The sequence below is a fragment of the Oncorhynchus gorbuscha genome, linkage group LG04 (genome assembly GCF_021184085.1).
Source record: "Oncorhynchus gorbuscha isolate QuinsamMale2020 ecotype Even-year linkage group LG04, OgorEven_v1.0, whole genome shotgun sequence".
Lineage (NCBI taxonomy): Eukaryota > Metazoa > Chordata > Actinopteri > Salmoniformes > Salmonidae > Oncorhynchus > Oncorhynchus gorbuscha.
In genome coordinates, this window is record NC_060176.1 from 24,433,282 (window position 1) to 24,451,145 (window position 17,864).

The window sequence follows — 17,864 nt, forward strand, 5'->3', positions numbered from 1 at the left end:
CCCTGGCACGTAGCTTCTTTTATACCCCTTTTAAGTGTTAAGATGTGCTCGTACCCCTGCTGCAGCAAACCCTTAACAGATCTCCCGCAATTTCTGATGCTTTTCCTAAATCAGCCTTTTTTTCCCTCTTCCCGTATTTTGTTTTCTTCTTCTTTTTCTTTTTGATCACGAGGCGTTGTTTTCTCCTCTCCCTTCTCCGTTTCATCTCTTTGTCATGTCGTTCACACCAATCGTTGTAATGGGGAGAAAGCTAAGTGGAAGTGCTGGGCCAGAGTCTTGTAGACTCTCTCCTGTTTTAGTAAATAGGACTGTCAGTGTGGCTCAGGCAGGAGCCGTGTGGGCCACACTATCCTCGCTCCACTCACAGGCCCATCCTCCACTAGAGTTTGTGATGAACAAAGGACTTTGAGGAAAACATGCTCCGCAAGAGAAACCAAGTTGTTTTGGAAGAAATCTCCACGTCCATGGTTACAGAACACAATGACGGGCTTAGAGAGGGAGTGGGAAAGAGTTCAACACATGAGGTTAGTCATCCACTCACTATGTGCCTCTAAAAAGAGTGGCCAAGCGACCACGGTTCCAAAGTTGAACGGAGCAACTTTGGTTTTGAGTTGAAGCTCAGCTCACCCTGCCCTGCTCTCTGCACAAGGGGCCTCACAACCGGTCCCTTCATGCATTAGCCTCTCTGTGGTCAGGTGGGTTTCCGACAATTCTTTGTGCTGTCTTTCTAATGATTGGGTTGTACCCACAGACCTCCAATGGCCTGGCGTGAGGACCAATCACAAGTTTCTACAGTTCTTCACGCTGTCTTCCCCATCTAGCCACCTCATCATCTGGGACATTAAGCTAATGATGACCACACAGATGATGTCCTTGTTAGAGTGGTGAACTTGCCTGGTGTTGATAGTTATAGGCTTTCTATGTGGGGGGGGGGGCATCATCATTAGTGCAATGAAATATCTTCTCTGTTTAAATTTGCATGATGATGGTTCTGTGACCAGTCATCGTTAGATCAACCAGGCATAGCCTAGGTTGTAGAGAAGATTCATGTGTTATTCCCCCAACCCCGCCGTCTCGGGAGGTCTCTTAAAATGCTAACTTCAGCACCCCCCTCCACCCCCCCCATTGGCGATCATGACTTTCTGGACCCATCCGTGTCAGCGCCGTCGGATTGGGAACGTTTTCCGGAGATTTGGGTGGAGTTATTTCTCTCTCTTTCTCTCTCTCACTTCCCTCTGATTGCTGTAGCCCCGGGGCTCTCCAGCACACACTAGATCCCTGTGATTATATTAATGGCCTCCCGCACTGAGGCGGAGGCAAAGGACCCACAGGATAATGGGCGTCAGCATGGAGCGGCGGGTAGGGAGATGGATCTCTGACCATCGGGTCGTAGGTTGAAAGACTCAGGTGGGGTGCTTAACGGGGAACGTGTTAGTGAGTGGATGCCCGGACTAGCTGGAGTTTGGCAACATGGGGCATCACATGTATGAAATCTGGAATGAACCGTAACAGTACAATTACTGTACAGTAGCTAGGTAATAGCAGACGTTGGCTATCGTTTTCGGAGCCGGCTGATTATAAGGTGCTTAGGTAATGTGGATCGGTGTTAGTCATTCTGCGTTCATGATAGCGACACAGTGGGATTTCATGTGGTCTGTGTGGTTTCCAATGGTATTTATCTTTAGCAGACGGTATGAGGACAGAACCCAAAGGTTTGTACACACTGTATGAATGTGTGTGTATGTTTGTGTGCTACGCTGAAGCTGGTGCTTTGTAGCGATAGTACAATGCCTGAGGAACTTTGATATGGGTCATGTAGCTGTAGCGTCCGTACTGTAGGCCCCAGGCCCTGGATCGTGTCCGGTGGGAGTCCCTCTCCTGCTGGGGAGCACATTTGATCTAGGCAATGCCGGTACTAGCATGGAGCCGAGAGGGGTCAGGCCCGTCCTCACCCTCTTTTTCATCCAATTTCCCCGGCTGCAGGCGGCCGCTCTCCACGCTTTTGTTGTCAGAGGTAATCTGTGAAGGGATCTTAATTATGGAGGTTCGGCCTGTTTCTTTTTTTCTTTTTCTGTTTTTTCTCACACGCTTTTAATCAAACAGCGTAGTTAGTTAGTAATGAGGATGAGGGAGGAACGGTGCATCTGCTTCCCCATGCTGCTGGGTGTCGGGAAAGAGGAACAGGAAGCGTAAAGAGAGGAGCGTCCCATTGTATTTATTATACCTTCACGCTGTATCTATTTCGGGCACGTCAACAATACAACACATTTGTGACTGATGGCCTTCCAAAAGGATTGTCTCGTTTAATTCTCGAGATAATTTGCACACGGAACTATATCGAGACCAGTCCAAGAGTCAGAAGACCCTATCGGTCATAAAATGTTACCATTATTATATTCCAGAACTTGAACACGGTAAACATGACTTCAACCATGCAACATCACCATTCATGTTGATGGAAAAGCAATGAAATGACTGACTGATTTCATGAATAAAGGGCTAAGTTGAAAAGACAAGAGGGAGGAGGTGGTGTGGGAGGATTGCGGGGGGTAGATGGAATTCATTACACATAAACACCCTTAGCATTGATGCGATGATCCAGAGAGATTAGATTGGAAACCCGGGTGGATCCGGGAAAAGGTGACCACATGGAGGGAGGGCTGCATAATGAGCCCATTGGCAGATGCTAGAGAGTGGAGAACCTCGCCGGCCCCCAAGGTCAAACGGAGAGTCACATCCAGGTCACAGGAGGTTCAGAGGACTGCAGCCTCAGTTAGAGCACAGCACACTGGAGGCTCAATGCTAACCGCTCAACAAAATCCTGCCTGACTGACGAGACAAGACTTCCGCGGACACCTCCCTGTGTTTTGAGTGCACGTTCTCTAAAGCTATGTCTGTTTGCGGTAAACTAAAGTTTGTGTGAATTAACCTTCGTGTGGATGTGACTAAGACAGTCTTTCGAGACCGTTACTACTCTGAACCTATGGGATTTCCGTAAGGAGTAGTTCACCACCTGGGGGACTTTGATGATCTAAACTCTAAACCGTGTGCCGTGGTGGAACCCTTGTGCGACCAGTACCAGAGTAGAACTTGAGGGATGGAGGAAGGTCCGGTTTCCAGAGTTAGGCCTGGCTAATTTAGACAGGGTCACTATGCCAGGGACTGGGGTTAAACGGTGTGACTGTGGAGGTCAACAGTAATTAGCTTCCCATATGACCCGCTGTGTGTGTGTGTGTGTGTGCGCGTGTGCACGTGGGCGTTAGACAGAGAGAGAGAGAGAGAGAGAGAGAGAGAGAGAGAGAGAGAAGGGTGGAGGCGGTGTGTGGGTATGTGTCTGTTGAAGAGTTTCAGGAGGGTGTTTGCGTGTGTGAGCGAAGGGGACAATTGCAGATAGCATCCGTTCTCTGGCGCTCTCTCTTGTGATTGTGTGTCTCTTCAAGTCTTTCCAGTTCACCTCCATCTATGGCCAACTCACATCTTGTCCCTATACTATTAAAGGTCGCCGCCGTGCTTAAGGAAGACCGACAGATGGCTGTTTTCCTAAATCATGCTTTGAAGATGATTCTAGAGATCACCACCCACTATCCCGCTTCGGGCTACAGTAGCTTACATTCTTACAAGCCTGCTTATCATGATGTCCTTGCGTGGGTTAAAACTGTCCCTGCCCTCAGTGTGTTTATTATTATTAAGACAAGACACTGATGGCAACATACAGTCAAATTGAACAACATTCTAAAAAATAAATAGGTGGTTAACTGATACAAAAATACAGCAATTTCTTTCTCTGCTACCTTCCTCTGCTCCCCCCCCCCTCTTACGGTAACGTGTGCCCTTGTGCTTGGCTGAAAGTTGCTCATAACAGGATGTTAAATATATAGCAGTAAGAGAAGGGGGGGGGATAAGGGGGGAGATTATGTCTGTGTGTTTCCACAATTTTTTGATGTATACGCAATGTCAGGCAGCCATTGTCTCCTGGGTAAAGAATGATAGTTCAAATACCTACCATCTCTCCCCTGGTGCTCCAAATGCTTGGCTTTGAAGTTTTTATAATCCATCTGTCATCTTCGAGCAGGGAGGGCACATGTTCTGCACTGCTCAATTACACCATCTTCTTTTGCCAGCTACAATGAGACAGGAAGCAAATAATATGGGCGACCTAAAAGGAAGAGGAATCGCTCGAAAATTCCGCATTCCCGGCGTTCTCACGCACTTGATTGTGTCCCTCTCTCTCATAACAGGAGAACAAAGCGGGTTTGTTGTGGGCGGAAAGCCTGAACCGCTTCCTACTGTTACAATCATGAAGGATTTGATTGAATGCTTATTGTTTCACGGACAGCGATTTCACAACTTTTTTGGGGGGGTCAAGCTGTCACTATATTCCACTTAAGAGCACTAACCTTACCGCTTTGTAATCAAATTGTATTTGATATTAAGGGTCATCTGCTACGAGAAATAAATGTGAGAGAGCGTGCATTTTGTTGACGCCTTGTTCATTTCTTGCACACAGAATAGTATTTGATGTCAGTTTGATGTACATCCTAATGAAGTTTTTTTGCCGTGCATGGTGCTGAAATCATCTTTAATTGGAGAATGCTGTGTTGCAGTGCTTTAAAAGCTTACAACCGAGGAGCCTAGAACTTCCGATACCCTCTCTTCAACTGAAAAACAACAACAGCCGCAGTTGCAAATTAGACCTCAGAAATATTTATCCTTTAGGAGAAAGAGGCTTTTCATAATTTTACCTTCAATACACAACACCGTTAGATCTCTCTGTCTTATTTCATATCTTCTCTGAAAAGCCACAAAGAAGTTTCAAAGAAGATGAAAGATTGTGTTTGCGAAACAACCAAAAAAAAGGACATTTTACATTCTTTTGTTGCCTTTGAAACGTCAATATTTTGCCTGTAATTGTGTCATACTACGTTTATGTATCTTCATTTATGGAGCAATAATACATTGGGCCTTTCTTCTTAAATAAAAGCAGCATCCATCTGCTTGTGGAGCCACTCCTGGTTGCCTGCTCCTCACAAAAACAATACTCGTCCTAATGACTTCCACATATTTTGAAATCTCCCTTTTGAAATTGGTCTTGGCAGATTATTTGCAGGTACTTGAGTTGCATCTGTTTGCAATTTTGCAATGTGGAAGACTTTAATGCAGCCCTCGGTGAGAGCCGGGGCTATTTTAATCTCAGAGTAACACAGTCTGTCATTACAATTGCCTAGGTCCTACCCTGACCGGGTCCATCTCACCCAAGCTGGGTGAAAAACAAGACATTGGAGGGGTCAAGTTCAAGATCTCCGTGGGTCAGGTTTAGTGTGCCCTTCCTTTCGTGAAGCCCCACTGTCTGCCCTAATAACTGGTCAGTCCCCTTGCAGTGACACAGCCCTCTCCAATGCGATGGGTTCTTTATAAAAGAGGTGATTAGGAAACCAAAGCTGAACTCATTGTGACTTCAGTCCCTATTGTTTCAACCATGTGGCGAGCAGCTGACCGGCTTAAGACTTTAAAAAAATATTTAAAAAATACATTATTATTTTTTCATTCCCCCCTTTAAACTGTAATATTGTCCCGCCCAGGATATCAGGACATAACCAAAGGCTGTCAAACTGTGATTGTATAGGTGGTTACAATTACATGAATTAGATTTCATCAGGGGTGTTTATTCAGTCGGACGATAAATGAAAAGATGAACTTTCAACTCTTTTCTTTGTTTTGTCTTTTTTTGTGTGTTCTTTTTGTTTTATTAGGAGCGAAGGGAGGGCGATACCAGAGGAGGAATTATGTTGAAAGTGTATGCCTTGCAACTTTTCCCCTGTTGGAAATGTTTACTTGAACAGTAAGCTCATGATTTGAATATTTGTAATCCATGCTTAAATTTACAGGCCAGATGAACTTTTTGGCACAGAATGGCAACCATAAGTAGGATTTTCCGAAAAGCTTTACAAAATTTGAAACCATTTGCATGGCTTAATATAATTTAGAGGCAAAATAAAATGTGTTCTGTCTTATTACTTTATACATTTCAAATTGTCATTATTTTGTCCTCTCATTTTATGTGCATATGCTACTTTAGAACTCAGTCAGGTCGTTGAACAAATATATGAAGACTTCAAAAAATGCAGAGGGCCAGTCGCTGGAGTGGTTTTCCTCCATGTTCAATTCAAACGAGTTTACTCCATATTGACTTCTAATGCTGAAAGGCCACCCATCTTGTAGGCTGGGCGGTCGCTGAGCCGAGCAAAATGGAACGCTTTCTTAAATGATGCTAATCAGTCCGGAGGGGCCTGGCCTCCATCCTTCGTCAGTTTTCTGTAATTCAGATGTGCCGAGAACCTGAAATGAAACGTGTCAGTGTGTGTGAATGTGTGTATGTGTGTATGTGTGTATGTGTGTATGTGTGAATGTGTGTATGTGTGTATGTGTGTATGTGTGTATGTGTGTATGTGTGTATGTGTGTATGTGTGTATGTGTGTATGTGCAGCAGGGGTGTGGGGGGTTAAGGAGAACCAAATGAGTGGATGGGAGAAATAACTGAAGCCGTGGCTTTCTCTTGGGCTCCACGTTGGTGAATGTCAAGATGATTTAGCTTCTTTTCTATTTGCTGTCTGCCTGAAAAGTCCAACCCTCCTAAGATTGCAGGGGTTTCTGCTAGCCATTTGATGAAGGTACACTTCTTTTTGAGTCAATCGGAGCCTATAGGTAAAGCCTCAGTATGTGTGTGTGTTCTTGTATGTGTGTGTGTGTGCGGACACCAGTTGGGCGAACAGCTGAACCATGGCGCAGCCCCCTGCCCCTCGTAGGCCTTGGCAGTTAGCGGTGTGAAAAAGCCCACTCTTTGAGGGCATTATATAGATTAATGTGGTGTGCCTGGGGCTTCCAGCGACACCTCACCAGGGAGGCCGTACGGCAGATCTGGGGGGCTGACAGGCGTTAAGGGGGGACCAGGGAGGACTGGGGGGAGCAGAGCCCCGTCCTGGGGAAGGCAAACAGAGGCTTCTGGACTGGATATTGGGGGGATTGTGTGGGGCTTGTGTGACCTGCGATGGGCATCATCTGGCCCATGCGGCTCATTATAGACCCTGCTCTCCTCAGCCAAGCAGCTCCACTGTCTGGAGCTCTGTTTCAGCCAACTGAGACACTTCCTTAAACACACACACACACACACACACACACACACACACACACACACACACACACACACACACACACACACACACACACACACACACACACACACACACACACACACACACACACACACACACACACACACACACACACACACACACACACACACACACACACACACATAAGCATACATGCTAGTACACTCTCATCAGTGCATACTTACAGAGAACAAAGGACTGTAATATGTCACCTTGTATTCATTGTATTAAACAGAAGTATCCAATGAGAATGTTCTGGTATCAAATAGTCAACAATAGTTAGTCTGAACTGTGTATCAGATTATCACACACACACACACACACACACACACACACACACACACACACACACACACACACACACACACACACACACACACACACACACACACACACACACACACACACACACACACACACACACACACACACACACACACACACACACACACACACACACACACACACACATAAGCATACATGCTAGTACACTCTCATCAGTGCATACTTACAGAGAACAAAGGACTGTAATATGTCACCTTGTATTCATTGTATTAAACAGAAGTATCCAATGAGAATGTTCTGGTATCAAATAGTCAACAATAGTTAGTCTGAACTGTGTATCAGATTATCACACACACACACACACACACACACACACACACACACACACACACACACACACACACACACACACACACACACACACACACACACACACACACACACACACACACACACACACACACACACACACACACACACACACACACACACACACACTGTATCCCTCTTAAGATCTGTATGTATAAAAGAAAGTAGAAAAGAACAACAGAGTACTAATCTTTCTAAGTTGGAATAAAATCTTGCCTACTTAAACAGCACATGAAGAACAACAACGGTCCCATTGTTGTCTCGCTGGTGATTGTTAATGTTTCCGAATCTCTGATTTCATAACTTCACTTTCTATAGTGAAAATATGGAGATTTATTATCAGGATTTTACCACATTCCATTCAAGATTAGGCACATCTGGTTGTGTGTGTTTGATTTGGTATATATCAAATTGTGTATACAGTATATACCTGGGAGACATGGACATGTGTGGGTCTCTATATCTGTCTAGCCGTGTGTGTGTGTGATTGTTCTAGCAGGAGCGCTCCTTAAATAACCTACTTTTGTCTGACAACAGCATTAGTTGTAGAGGTGCACATATGCAAAAAGCTATTTGGAAAGGCATCCTCGTTGCTGTCAGCTTTTATTATGCGGGAAGTTGTCATGTTTGTAACGAAGCTGAGTGCAGATGGCAGAGTGGAAGAAATGGATCACTAATTTTAACAATGATTAATGAACAGAGATGGAAAATGAATTACATTGGACTATTGGAGGCAAGGAATATTTTCAGTTAAAATGTTAACTCCGTCTGCCAGGCTGGTGTAGTATTGGGATGGGGAATGGGTGGGTGTAGTGTGGGTAAAATCCACACTCGTCTGCTCTTGACTGCCATTCCCCTGCTTAAACACTGCATGTGCTATACACATTGTTTCCACCCCCTGTGTATCAAGCATAGCATTAAAAGAACACAATGTTTAACAGGGTAAATACAGCAAAGGTTATCTTGTCAAAAAATAAAAATATGTTAGAGTATTTCCTGCATGCTCTGTCTATACATTCTGGAGAACTAGTGAGGCAGAAGCTGCTTACAGTCCTTCACCCCTTCCAAACGGTTGGTCATGGACCTTTTTACCGTATGGCCCGACTCTCACGCCATCGTCGACCACACCACTACGCCCTAGTATCAACTATTGGGTACGCCATGACTGTTGAGCTGACTCTTTCTAAGACAGGAGAGGTGACCTACCCAACTCCCCTTCTCAACCCTCTCACAAGAACATCTAAAAGTCCCCAGAGTAGCAAAGTCTCATCCACGACACACAGGAATCTGAGAACAGGAGTTTTCTCTCTCTGTTTCTTTACGTTGACATTATTTTTGTTATCCTCTCCTTTTTGTTGCTCCCTGGTCTGGCGTCTCTATCGAGGCTTTTTGTTGCTCCCTGGTCTGGCGTCTCTATCGAGGCTTTTTGTTGCTCCCTGGTCTGGCGTCTCTATCGAGGCTTTTTGTTGCTCCCTGGTCTGGCGTCTCTATCGAGGCTTTTTGTTGCTCCCTGGTCTGGCGTCTCTATCGAGGCTTTTTGTTGCTCCCTGGTCTGCCGTCTCTATCGAGGCTTTTTGTTGCTCCCTGGTCTGGCGTCTCTATCGAGGCTTGCAGGGTGGGCGGCTTGTGCAATCCAGCATAATAGATATATGTGAACTGTTTTCAATTTAATGAAGCTCCTGATGGGAAATACTTAAAGGAGAAAATAGCGCAACTTCTGGAAACAATGTGAGTGTGTGCAGAGATCTCATGTTACCCGGCATATGCTAAGCACTCAGAAAACATACACAATGCCTTTGGTGAACAAGGTAGGGAAAATGCTCCTGGGAGCCAATTTAGAATGTGACTTAAGGCAAGTGTGCCTTTGTGTGTGTGTGCGTGTTTTCCTCTTGGTTTTACTATTGAAATAGTAGTGGTGATTAGAATTCCCTTTGCAGGCTCCTGGGGTGGCCTTCTTTGAGAACCACATATGTGACCCTGCCCCAGCTCCTGCCCCAGCTTCAGCCCCAGCTCCTGCCCCAGCTTCAGCCCCAGCTCCTGCCCCAGCTTCAGCCCCAGCTCTTGCCCCAGCATCAGCCCCAGCTCCTGCCCCAGCTTCAGCCCCAGCTCCTGCCCCAGCTTCAGCCCAGCTCCTGCCCCAGCTTCAGCCCCAGCTCTTGCCCCAGCTTCAGCCCCAGCTCCTGCCCCAGCTTCAGCCCCAGCTCCTGCCCCTGCTTCAGCCCCAGCTTCAGCCCCAGCTCTTGCCCCAGCTCCTGCCCCAGCTTCAGCCCCAGCTCTTGCCCTAGCTTCAGCCCCAGCTCTTGCCCCAGCTCCTGCCCCAGCTTCAGCCCCAGCTTCAGACCCAGCTCTTGCCCTAGCTTCAGCCGCAGCTCTTGCCCCAGCTTCAGCCCCAGCTCCTGCCCCAGACCCACTCACTCTGACTCGATGTGAGGACTACACCCAAACCGACTCACTGGGTTACACGCCGCTTTAGATGGAGGGCAGGGCATGTAGTTCACATAGCTTATGCCGACCTGATTATTTGTCTTGCGTGAAGCGGCAGGCCTTTTAAAAGTTGGATCGGGTAACATTCTGTGCGCTGAAGGTTTGTTTCACGTTTTGTAGCGTGTGTCGTTTTGGAGGACCTAGTAGCCTCTGTTCCGACTATCAAACGGAAATGTAACCCTTCTCAGTCTTTTTTCCATACCATATGCCATGGACCACACCTGTTCTGACTATCGTTTTAACCGCACTTTTATTTAGTTTAGGCTTCTCTATGTAATGACTGTACTTGTGCTACTGTACTTATGCTACTGTGCCTGCAGTAGTTTGCAGAATTTTATGAAAAGGATCAAATGTTTGGAAAGTATTTACTGCAATGGGTATTTTGGTGTTGTTTTCTCTGTCGCTATTGTGCATTCTTGTCTAACTTCAATAGCATCGGCACTGAATTTCCTGGTTTGTCTGCTTTGTTTACAGGCACTTGTCTTCCCCCCTCTGCAAACCTGTCTGTGTTCTTCCTGAGCTACGTCGGTGAGGTGGCAGTACTGCAGGTATGGATCAGTGGCACCCCGATTGATCACGTAAAGAGCAGGATATTAAAGATGTCTGTCACACTCCCCCTCCTCTCTGGCATGGTTCTGGGGGGGGGGGGATTGAACAAGTGGATGTGAACTTTTCAGCTCAGCGCTGTCACCCCCCCTAATCAGGAAGTGAAATCTGTAGCACAGCACTCTCATTTAACTTTCCTAGACCCCCCCCCCACAAAAAAAGAACAATTGCGCTGGAAGTAATGTGATTTCTAAATAAACGCCCGCCTGTCAAAAGCCGAGACGCATTTACTTCCCCAATGTAGCTCAAGGAGACAATTAGCAAACAGAGGTGACACGGTAAACAGGTGCACCCATTATTTCTGGAGCTGGTGGCGATATATCCCCATCTCTGAGACTGATGGTAGATCATGTGACATGGAGGGTGAAGGATCTGTCTGCATCAGGGCTCGGCTGACGGGGTCTGCCAGCAGTTTGCAATGTCCTCCTCACCATCATCTCAAAATATGTATTCTCTCTCTTCACAGTCACGATGTATATAGGTGAGATCACGTAATGTCCTCTATCTTTCTCACACACACACACACACACATCTCTTTTCTCATCGCCCATTCTTTTCTCGTTCTCTCTCTATACATCTCGTTTTCTTTGTATGTTCTCCCTTTTCCTTCCATTCCCACAATCCCTTACCTGGAATTATTGACAAAACTTTCTTTCCTTTTAATTCATAGTAGACCCTCGTCCAGTGAGAGAGGTCAAGCCGGTTTGTAAAAATGGATTGCTTGTAAAGTGCTAATCAATGGAAACCTTTTCTCTTGAATCTGGGAAATTCTAGCTTTAACATTTATTGAAGAAAATATACATTCTCCTGTTTGAGCTTGAATTATATGACAGCTGTCTTATATACCCAGCGGGACTCCCAAGTCAAATTATCAGACAGCCTTGATACACCAATGATGCTGTAACTTTTATCATTTGAAAATATAGATCTGCTTAGTTCATCGTGTGTATTTTTATTTGTAAACAGAGCAACTCAAAAGTATTTCAATCTTAGATGACATTGAATGAAGTATTTCAAACATGTGTGCTATGTTGTAACAGTGCAATAGCCTCGGTAATTGTCGCTGGTGTTTTGGACAGCATTTGCATGCTGAGATGTATAAGTCAAATCTAAAATAGCGAGTCAGTCTTTTGGGCTTGTGCGGCATCAGAGGTATGTGAGACAGATCTCAGTCATATTGGATCCCTCACAAACACATGCTCTCTCTGACGCACTCTCACACGCATTCTCACACTCATTCTCACACAAGGCACACATGCACGCAACCTTCCGGCTTTCTCCAAATGATATCGGGGCCATCACAAGAACAGGGACTAGCTACATAGGGGATTCCATACATACGTACCATACTTCTCAACTCACCTACTCTCTCCTCCAGTATGTGCTATTGACGTTCCATGGACATCATGTAAAAGAGGAATGTCGAGTCTATTTGAATCATGTAGGTACGTCGAGACAGCAGAAGGATTCGTTTATGGGTTAGCTTATAGCAGTTTGATCCGTATGAGTGTACTTTTCCCACCACAGCCTTTGGATGGATTCAGTTAGCTCAGCCTGCCACTGTTGTGAGAATACATCATGCTGTTATAAATAAGAAATGATTGGCATCCAAGGGACACATTTTGCCTCTGACACTTTGAATAAGAATTAGTTGAAGGAGCGACAGTCTTGATAAGGAGTTATAATGATAATAATTATTTAGCTTTTTTTATTGCAGGATAATTATTGAAGAGGGTCGTGTAGTCATCACTGTAATCAGTAAAGAAAAATGACAGAAAATCCACAGGGAAACAGATGGTACTTAGTTGTTTTTTGTGTTTTTTTTCTTCTTTTTAAATATTAAACTAGTACACTTAGTACCAGGCATAAGATGAGGACAATCAAAAGGAAAAATGATCAAATTAAAATCTCTTCACCCTCAATAAATAAATGAGATTCACATGCATAATTAGGACTTGTTGGTGTCCTTTGCCAAAGCCACCCAATCAACCCACAACTCACTGTACCGATAGGAAGGGGAAAAATGCACAAAAAGCCTTTCAACTCAAAGAGCGGTATTTAAACAGAAAACCCTGACCCTTGACTTTGTCTATTAGCATAGAGTGAATTGCATTGGTCGTTCGCACGCAGTCGGCACGAATAAGGTCACCATTTGTTAGTTTTGCTCTTTTGGGATGCGCCTACGCGGCGTCCACCCGGACTTTCGTTGGTGCCCAGGCCTCGGATATGTTTTTTAAAATTTAAATGATCATTTATTTTATTGTACACGACCAGCGAGGAAGAAAAAGGCTCTTGCTTTCCAGGGTCGGAGTGATCGGAACACAGAGGCTGCTGCCCTACATTCCTGACTAATTGTATAATTGGAAAAGCTCTCCAAATGAGCGCCCCCCCCCCCCTTTCGCGGGCTGATCTTCCCAGCGCTCCCCCCCTTCAAAGCAAATCACAAAAGAGCATTTTGGGAATAATAATAATTGTAAAAAAGCGTCCATTTTTAATCTCGTTTACCACCACCGCCGCCGCTGGTATGCTCGCTGCCACACATGGCACTCACACTCATTGGGAGCCAATAGTGGCAACTTTTCTCTAGTCAATGTCACCCATAACCGCGGTCAAAGTTCAACCTGTGGACGACCCTGGAACCAGCCTACTCACCACATTATTTTTTGGATGGCCCTGACGTTAGTGAAAAAGTCTGTGTATAAACTTTTTTAAAATGTTGCCTCACTGGCATATAACTGATGATCTACCTGTGAGCTGTCTTTGCTTTCATATTTTACTGTTGCGCCCGTGCTCATGGTCAAATTGGATTTTCAGATTTATGGCCCCTCTTACACGCCTTTCATTTCCATGGATACGGAGGGACAGCGGGATGATTTCCGAGGTCGACGCTCAAGCAGGATTCCAAAAGTGCAGTTAAAATGAATCTCTTCATTAACCCTATTGATCGGTAAAAAAATGAAGCAAATATGATTTGCATACACCGAGAGTGATCAATGCATTAACTCATTTTCTTTTTTCCCAAAATCTGATTCCCTCAGTTTCCAAAGTGAGCGAAAGGAGAGTTGAGACGAATGCGGATCGATCCTGCATCTTGCAGACAGGAATACAAAAGCGTTCTATTCCTCACTGAAGGGGGAAACATATCAGGAAGACATTTGTTTGAAGTTTGATACGTCAGATTATTTTCTCACCTAACCAAACATGGAAAGTAGTCATCCAGTCTCTCTACTTCGTTAATACTCTGTAACACCAGTAATTATCATAAAGTCACATATTTGCTTTGTGAACATGTGCTATGAACAATACTCCATTTGCAAAGCTGAACGGAACACATATTAAGAAAGGGGATATTTATTCAGGGGGAAAAAAACTGAAATATGTTTCTCTTTTTATTTGTGTGAAAAGCAGCAACAACACAAAAAAAAACCACCGACAACAACAGGAAGACAAAAACTAAAGGTGTTAAAAAAGCAGTATGCTGCTTTTTCTCAAGAGCAGCTTATTATAGAGTATTGATTTATAAGGCTTTAAACGCGATCCTCCATGCTCAAGTCAAGGGCAGGGAGAAGAGATGGCTGCAGTCGGGCTACATGACAGTCATCGGGTGCTGCAGAAAGCCTGTTTCTGAATAGTTTTGGAACACAAAGGGGTAATTGTTTTAGCCCAGATGTTGCTTTCGCACAACAAGCAGGATACAATGTTCCTACTGAGCTGATGAGCCCAATCAGTGAAATGATTAAAAATTGATTTTGTCCCTGTAATTACAGTATGTAAACTACTTAGCCAGGATTGCAAAGGAAGTGATTTTCTAATTACGTATATACTCTGGTGTCTAATGATTGGTTTTTTGAAGTAATGAAGAGAGGGTCCTAACGACTCCTCTGTGTTCTGTTGTTTAAGAAAAAAAAAATAGACCATCGTTAGGGCAAGGCATCAGGCAGACAAAGAGCTCAAATTGAATTTTCGCCAGCTAACATGCACAGATTCTGTTTGTTAGCATGCGATCTGGACGCTAATGGTGGCCATGACTTCTGCGGGGTCACCAGTACAACAATCTGGACCCTCCAATTAAAACATTCAGAGGTTATGATGTCATTGTCACCCCCAACACTAAAAAAGCAGATTACAACCTATGTGTTGTGATAATTGTGTTGTTTGCTCTATAACCTGCTAGTTCATATGCTTTGACACCGTGATATATAGGCCTAAAGGCCGAGACAATAAGAAGACACTGTGGCAGAATAAATTCAACCACACTTTTGTTTCATCACAAAAGCGGAGAGCAACATCTGTCTGGTGAAATCCACAAAGTATATTGCATTTAACAAACAGTCACATAACCTACAGCATGGACAAGCAGGTTAATGTTTCTGACTTCTAAACAACTGTTGATTTAGAACCACGGAGTGTTACCACCAGTCTCAAAGAAAACAGGAGCTGTCTCCACTATTCCAGCACCATTTCAACTTCAACATTTCAACACCATCAAATCACCTAGGCTTAGTCTAATACAGTGACAACTAAAAGATACCAAAAACGATTTAATCCAATCAACATAAGCTAAATATAATGTGGTTGTCCATAGTTCTGATTTCTGTGTGTGTGCGTGTTCGTGTGCTTGTGTGTGTGTGTGTGTGCGTGCGTTCGTGCAAGTAGAAAAAAACATGTTGACTCACCCTACTTGTATTGAAACGCCAATGCCATCCTACTCTCTTTCATGTTGATGAAACAGTCTATGACTCATACAGTACACACTTTTTAGCTTTGCTCGCTTGTCTAACTTCCTTTCATGGGCAATGATGAGCCAACTAGTTAACATTAGCCTACTACATCTAGCTACATATTGAACTTCCATCCTCTCAGGCCAGGAGCACAATGTACACATTTATGGTTGGATCAAAATTGTCATTAAAATCATTGGCCAGTACAGAGAATTAAGTAAATCCACAAGTACATATCCCTATCTCCGTCCATTTAATATAGGGAAGGGACCATTTTAGCTAGCCAGCAAGCCAACGGGGGACAACGTGATAACGAGATGCAACAATTCAAGTTTTCTGTCAATTATGTTTTGCTTTTGATGTGATTGGTGTGAAGCCAAATCCAAACTGGCTTCCCTTGACACTTATTTTTGGTGTGCCAGGACTATTCACAGTTGAGTTCACTTAGTGTAGCTCATCGCTGATTGGCTATTATTATTATTTTTTTAAATGATAAACGGAGGCCAAATGCTCGCTGGCTTCTCTTTCATTTAATGCTACAGGCTGCAACAATGTCATACTCTTTTTGACCAGAAAGCATCAAATAGACATATTAAGAGACAGGGGGGCACTGTTTCGCTCGCACAGATGCGTTCTCTGGAGAGATACAGTCAGCCTTTTGCGAATTTTAGGAAAGTGATGAAACATAAAGAGACGAAAGATACATTACATATACTGTATATATGATTTATTTTTCTTGGTAAAGTTTTTGGGGGAATCCTGGCTTCCCTTGGCCTTCATGAATACACGCCACTGAATATACTAACCGTGATGTACTATATCTTCGGGTGTCAGTGTGCCACTAGTATTTTCCCTGACCATAATACTCCTTTAAATGTACCATTAACACGTCTTTATCTTTTATTCCATTGTTCTAACTCTTTAAAGTACAAGGATCATAAGAGGTTCAGACCCTCTGGCTCCCTGGTAGAATCACAAGCTCTGAACTGTTCCACATGGCTTCTGTTGTAAATGCATGAACTTCTGATACAGATTTGACCTAGAATGGAGGCCATGTGTAATATGGGCAAATCAAAAACAAAAAAAAGGGTTTCAGGGTTTTACCAGGGGAAATAGAGAGATAAAGCTCCAGGGACATAATATATTTCATAGAAAACACAACTCATACCACTCAAAATATGTCATTATATCAATCCTGCTCTTCCTTCTTTGGCAGCAAATGTAGTGCTTCGGAAACAGTTTTCATTGAACAGGACAGACAATTACTAACTGGAAAGGTCTGATTATTGGTAGTAGTGCTCAATTGGTTTTTAGATTTTCTGACTTTTTTAGGTGACACAAATCCAGGTTCATTACTAGTGTGGTGTCAGGACAACAACCTCTCCCTCAACGTGATGAAGACAAAGGAGATGATTGTGGACTACAGGAAAAGGAGGAATGAGCACGGCCCCATTCTCATTGACGGGGCTGTAGTGGAGCAGGTAGAGAGCTTCAGGTTCCTTGGTGTCCACATCACCAACAAACTAACATGGTCCAAACACACCAAGACAGTCGTGAAGAGGGCACGACAAAGCCTATTCCCCCTCAGGAGACTGAAAAGATTTGGCATGGGTTCTCAGATCCTCAAAATGTTCTACAGCTGCGCCATCGAGAGCATCCTACCTGGTTGCATCACTGCCTGGTATGGCAACTGTTCGGCCTCCGACCGCAAGGTACTACAGAGGGTAGTGCATACGGCCCAGTACATCACTGGGGCTAAGCTTCCTGCCATCCAGGACCTCTATACCAGGCGGTGTCAGAGGAAGGCCCTAAAATTTCTGGAGGCAAGCATCTTGCCATCCAGGACCACTATACCTTGCGGTGTCAGAGGAAGGCCCTAAAACTTGTCAAAGACTCCAGCCACCCTAGTCATAGACTGTTCTCTCTGCTGTTGCACGGCAAGCGGTACCGGAGTGGCAAGTCTAGGTCCAAAAGCTTCAACCCCCAAGCCATAAGACTCTTGAACAGCTAATCAAATGGCTACCCAGACTATTTTCACCCCCCCCACCCTTTACGCTGCTGTTGCTCTCTGTTTGTTATCTATGCATAGTCACTTTAACTCTACCTACATGTGCATATTACCTCAATTGCCCCAGCTGACCGGTGCCCCCCGAAAGTCCCCCCTGTATATCGCCTTACTACCGTTATTTTACTGCTGCTCTTTAATTATTTGTTACTTTTATTTAAAACA

The 17,864-nt window shown here is 44.4% G+C and overlaps 1 protein-coding gene across 8 annotated transcripts in view; it reads left to right on the plus strand.

The window, feature by feature from the left end:
* Window positions 1-17,864, plus strand: part of LOC124033871 (zinc finger protein 536-like) — a 203,735-nt gene that overhangs the window by 10,207 nt on the left and 175,664 nt on the right. For all 8 annotated transcript variants that reach the window (XM_046346255.1, XM_046346247.1, XM_046346248.1 and 5 more), the window contains one exon: window positions 10,782-10,855. The gene's annotated coding sequence lies outside the window, so the exon portion shown is untranslated. The remainder of the gene's footprint in view (window positions 1-10,781; window positions 10,856-17,864) is intronic.